The following is a 5,823-nucleotide window of genomic DNA, read 5'->3' as shown; positions in this document are numbered from 1 at the left end:
ATCATCCAGGAACTGTGAGGTTCGAATGAAATGCCCTCCTCCCCCACCCCTCTGCACACCTCCGCGCTCCTCCTGCACCGGGACCACCCTCCACCCCTAACGCCTGACCCCCCGTTCTCGTCTCAGCCAGACTCTGCCGAGTTCTTGATTCATCGGGGTGTCGAAGTTTTACCGGGATGAGGCAGGAGAATGGGGTCGGGAGGGGAAGTAAATCAGCCAGGATTGAACAGTGGGGCAGAATGGCCTTACATGAGCAACACAGGGTCTCAGCGGTGGGAATAGGCAGAACGAGTCAGCAGAGACTAGATGGGCCGAAGGTGCTTGTTTCTGTGATCTCTGACTCTCAGACTATAAAGCTGGCCGTGAACTTGTGTCAGACACGCTCCCTCGCCGTCTCCAAATCCTAACTGCTTGGCTCACCCTGTGGATGCACCGCCCCCCCCCCCGCCCCATCGGTACCGCCAGACTTCCCCATGATCTGGCGATTTCCCCCATGATCTTCCCCTTTTCACCAACACACAGAGCCACCGGGGGCGACCTCTTCGACTGGATCCTGGAGCAGGGTTCCTACACGGAGAAGCACGCCAGTGACGTTATCCGGCAGCTCCTGGAGATCGTGTCATACCTACACGGATTACGCATTGTTACACAGGAACATCAAGGTGAGATTATTCACTGTCCGGGTATCTGTATCCATCAGGGGGGGATCTGTACACTGACCGGTGTCTCTCTGTCCCTCTCTCTCATGGGGAGATCTGTACACTGACCATAATCTCTCAGTCCCTCTCTCTCTCAGGGGGGAGATCTGTACACTGACCGGTGTCTCTCAGTCCCTCTCTCTCTGGGGGGAGATCTGTACACTGACCGGTGTCTCTCAGTCCCTCTCTCTCAGGGGGAGATCTGTACACTGACTGGTGTCTCTCAGTCCCTCTCTCTCAGGGGAGATCTGTTCACTGACCGGTGTCTCTCAGAGGGAGATCTGTACACTGACCGGTGTCTCTCAGTCCCTCTCTCTCTGGGGGAGATCTGTACACTGACCGGTGTTCTCTCAGTCCCTCTCTCTCAGGGGGAGATTTGTACACTGACGGTGTCTCTCAGTCCCTCTCTCTCTGGGGGAGATCTGTACACTGACCGGTGTCTCTCAGTCCCTCTCTCTCAGGGGGAGATCTGTACACTGACCCGGTGTCTCTCAGTCCCTCTCTCTCAGGGGGGAGATCTGTACACTGACCGGTGTCTCTCAGTCCCTCTCTCTCAGGGGGAGATCTGTACACTGACCGGTGTCTCTCAGTCCCTCTCTCTCTGGGGGAGATCTGTACACTGACCGGTGTCTCTCAGTCCCTCTCTCTCTGGGGGAGATCTGTACACTGACCGGTGTCTCTCTGTCCCTCTCTCTCAGAGGGAGATCTGTTCACTGACAGGTGTCTCTCAGTCCCTCTCTCTCAGAGGGAGATCTGTACACTGACCGGTGTCTCTCAGTCCCTCTCTCTCAGGGGGAGATCTGTACACTGACCGGGTGTCTCTCAGTCCTCTCTCTCAGGGGGAGATCTGTACACTGACCGGTGTCTCTCAGGTCCCTCTCTCTCAGGGGGAGATCTGTACACTGACCGGTGTCTCTCAGTCCCTCTCTCTCAGGGGGAGATCTGTACACTGACCGGTGTCTCTCAGTCCCTCTCTCTCAGGGGGAGATCTGTATCCTGATCAATGTTGGTCAGTCCATCTCCCTGGGGGGGTGTGAATATATCAGTACTCTGACAGGCGTCCGGGGTTGTTGAACGAGAGCCGATAATCTTCTCTCTCTCTGTTCCAGCTGGAGAACGTGATGTATCACAGCACCAAGAACCCGTCCAAGGTGGTGATCGGTGACTTTCACCTCGCGCGCTTCGAGAGCGGCACGCTCACTGACCCGTGCGGGACCCCGGAGTACCTGGGTGGGTGGATGTTGTGTAGGAGAGGCTGCAACTCCTCGGCACCCACGCTCACTCAGTCTCTCACTCACTCTCTCTCTCTCTCTCTCTCTGTCTCACTCAGATTCTCACTATCTCTCACTCACTCTCACTCTCTGTCTCTCTCTTACTCTCTCCCTTTCTCACTCTCTCTCTGTCTCTCTCACACTCTCACTCTCTCTCTGTCACTGTCTCTCTCTCTCACTCTCACTCACTCTTTCTCACTCTGTCTCTCTCACTTTGTCACTCTCTCTCTGTCTTGTCTCTCTCACTCTCACTCTCTCTGTCTCTCACTCTCTCTCACTCAGTCTCTGTCTCTCTCACTCTGTCACACTCTCTCTGTCTCTCTCACTCTCAGTCACTCTCTCACTCTGTGTGTGTGTCTCTCTTTCTCTCTCTCTCAGTCACTCTCTCACTCTCACACAATAGGTTTCAAAGGTACATTTAATGTCAGAGAAATGTATGTAATATACATTGTGAAATTCTTCTTCTTCGCAAACATCCACAGAAACAGAGGAGCCCCAGAGAATGAATGAGGTTTAACGTTAGAACCCCAAAGCCCCCCAGCACCCCCCTCCCACAACACAGTCTGCAGTAAGGCATTGACCCCTCCTCACCCCCCCAGCACAAAAGCATCGGCACCCTCCCCCCCCACCGAGCACGCAAGCGTGCAGCAGAGCATCAGTAAAGACACAGACTTGCAGCAGCCAAAGACGACTCGTTCACCCGGTACCACAGGCTCTCTCTCTCCCTGATAAAGGAAAAGGATGTGTCCCCGTCTCACAGCGAGAGGGGGAGACGTAACATACCACTGGCTGATTTACGATGCATCGCTGCTTCCGAGCTCTGTACCAAGAGGATCGGCATCAGAAAGGCTCCGGGCAAACCCCCCCAGCTAAACCGCTGCTCCCGATGTTCCGTGTCCTCCTGCGACGCCTCAGTCGGGGAATCAGCCCGTCCCCGGAGCCACGAGGAACAGGAACCCTGAGGATGCGCTCGTCTTCCAGGCCGCGTCCTTGGGATATCAGAACTCAGCCTTCCGCAAGGCCCCGAGAGCGGGCCCCGTTCCCGCAAAGGGACTGAAGTCAGAGCGTAACTCCAGGTCAGGGTCTTCCAAAGAACCTTGAAAAGGAAAAGATAGAAATAGAGCTGTTTCCCAAGATACAAGCAAAGGAGTCGCCCTTTAGCCCCACCTTGACTTCGCTCACACTTGCTCATGCACAATCACACTCTCACTGACAGAATCTCACAAACGGACAGAATCTCTCACAGATTACACTCTCCCCCTGTCAACAACATCACAAACATCTTTTCATACATACAATCTCAGGTGCAGTCTCTCTCAACACGAACACTCCCACAGTTACAATCAACACAGCAGACACAGTCACAATTGAAACAGGCAGACACGCAGAAACAATCAACACAGGCAATCACACACAGTCAAAATCTAAACAGACACACACAGTGTGACAGTCGATACAGGCAGACACACATGGTGTTACAGTCAATACAGGCAGACATACACACAGTGTGACAGTCGACACAGGCAGACTCACAGATATAATTGACACAGGCAGTCGCACATAGTCACAGTCAAAACAGGCAGACTCTCACACCGTGTTACAGCCGATACAGGCAGACACACACTGCACGAACAGGCTGAGCCAGAGACTCCTGCCTGTGTTGTGTGGGGAGGGGGTGGGTGGTGGGGGTTCTGCTCCCTTCAGAGCAACACGAGGAAGTAACTGCCCCTGTCACCACCCTGCGTCCCCCCCCAACCCACCCACCTCGCCCATCAACCCAGAAAGTTCACCCTTCCCAAACCCAGGCTAACCTCTGTTTGCCTCCTTCCCCCTTGCCGACAGCTCCAGAGGTGGTGGCGCGCCATCGGTACGGACGTCCCGTGGACTGCTGGGCAGTGGGCGTCATCATGTACATCCTGTGAGTATGTGGTTCCAAAGATCTCCGTTTTCCCACCCTCTTCTCAATGAGGATGCACCGACACCAAGGGGGGGGCAACAGCGGGTGGGGTGAGCGACTCATTTCCTGTCATGCCGAGGATGTACCTCCCCCTGCACACAGGGACAGTCTCTGCTTGCCCTGGTGGGGTTGGTCCAATGCATTCCACATCCGCCGCATGACCTCTCCCCCCCATCTACAGGTCAGGAGTGAGACCGGAGGCTCCCCATTGACCAGGTGGAGTTAGTCCGTGCACTCCACATCTGCTGCATTAACCTCTCCCCTGATCTACAGGTCAGGAGTGAGACCGGAGGCTCCCCATTTACCCGGGTGGAGTTAGTCCGTGCACTCCACATCCGCCACATTACCGCTCCCCCATCTACAGGTCAGGAGTGAAACTGGACATTCCCCACTGACCCGGGTGGAGTTAGTCCGTGCACTCCACATCCGCCACATTACCGCTCCCCATCTAACAGGTCAGGAGTGAAACTGGACATTCCCCACTGACCCGGGTGGAGTTAGTCCGTGCACTCCACATCCGCCACATTATCGCTCCCCCATCTACAGGTCAGGAGTGAAACTGGACATTCCCCACTGACCCGGGTGGAGTTAGTCCGTGCACTCCACATCCGCCACATTACCTCTCCCCTGATCTATAGGTCAGGAGTGAGACGGGACCTTATCCCCTTGCCTGCCTCCCACAATTTTCTGTGGGCACTCTCTCCTCACCCTGCCTATCTCAGTTCCCTCCTCACCGCCCCTCCCACAGCACAGCACTCCCTCACTGCCCCCATCCTCACTACTGAGGGACCGAGGGACGGGGTGTGTAATGAGGAAGTTCTATTCATTGCCCCACTCCTCCTGTGGCTCCAGGCTGTCCGGGAACCCTCCCTTTTATGATGATTCGGACGATGAGTGCGAACGACCGGGCGATATTCCGCAAGATCCTGGACGGAGACTTCGACTTTGATGCGCCGTACTGGGAGGATATTTCGGCAGCCGGTGAGGAGAGAGGGGCGGGAGGACCCCGCGGTCGACCGGGGCGGGCGGAGTCAGGGGAGGGGCGGGGGCTTATTCATGGGAAAGGGGAGGGTGGGGCATGGGCACCTGTCAGTGGGAGGGGCTTACAACAAGAGGTGTGGCCAACAGAGAGGTGGGTGAGGGAGGAAGCAGAGGGGAGAGGGTGGTCTCGCTCTCTGTGTCTCCTCACTAACCCTCCAGCGATCTGCCTTTCAGCCAAGGAACTGGGTGTGCCAGCTGATGGAGGTGGACCAGGAGGCGAGGATCACCGCCTCTCAGGCCCTGGAACACATCTGGTGAGTGTCTGTGGGGCCTGACCTCCCTTCCCTCTCTCCGTCCATCGGTCTGTGTTGGTGACAGCCACTCCTCTTCCCCCCTCCAACCCCATCACTCACTCACACCCTCCCTCTCCCACTCTCCCCTCCCCCCTCCCCCCCCTATCCCCCACCATCCCCATCACTCACTCCACCACCCACACCCACACTCCCCACCCCCCCTCCCACCCTACCCCCCTCATACCCACCACTCACTCACCACCCCTCCCACTCCCACACACCCCCTCCCCCCTCCACCCCATCACACCTCACTCACACCCCACCCTCCCACTCTCCCCACCCCCCCCTCATCCCCATCACTCCACACACCCTCCCTCTCCCCACACTACCCCCCCCTCCCACCCCATCCCCCTCACCCCCATCACCCACCACACCCTCCCACTCCCACTCAACCCCACCCCCACCCACCCTATCCCCCTCATACCCATCACTCCACTCACACCCTCCCTCACCACTCTACCCTCCTCCTCCCACCCTAACCCCCCTCATCCCATCCTCACTCACACACACCCACCCTCTCCCCCTCACCCCTCCCTCTTCCACCCTATCCCCCTCCAACCCCA

At 57.0% G+C, this 5,823-nt stretch overlaps 1 pseudogene; it reads left to right on the top strand.

The window, feature by feature from the left end:
* Positions 1 to 54: 54 nt before the first annotated feature.
* On the top strand, positions 55 to 5,242 carry LOC140715713 (caM kinase-like vesicle-associated protein; annotated as a pseudogene).
* Positions 5,243 to 5,823: the final 581 nt, after the last annotated feature.

Source organism: Hemitrygon akajei, chromosome 24 (genome assembly GCF_048418815.1).
Source record: "Hemitrygon akajei chromosome 24, sHemAka1.3, whole genome shotgun sequence".
Classification (NCBI taxonomy): Eukaryota; Metazoa; Chordata; class Chondrichthyes; order Myliobatiformes; family Dasyatidae; genus Hemitrygon; species Hemitrygon akajei.
Note: the sequence above shows the minus strand (reverse complement) of the source record. Positions and strands in the feature narration are given on the sequence as shown.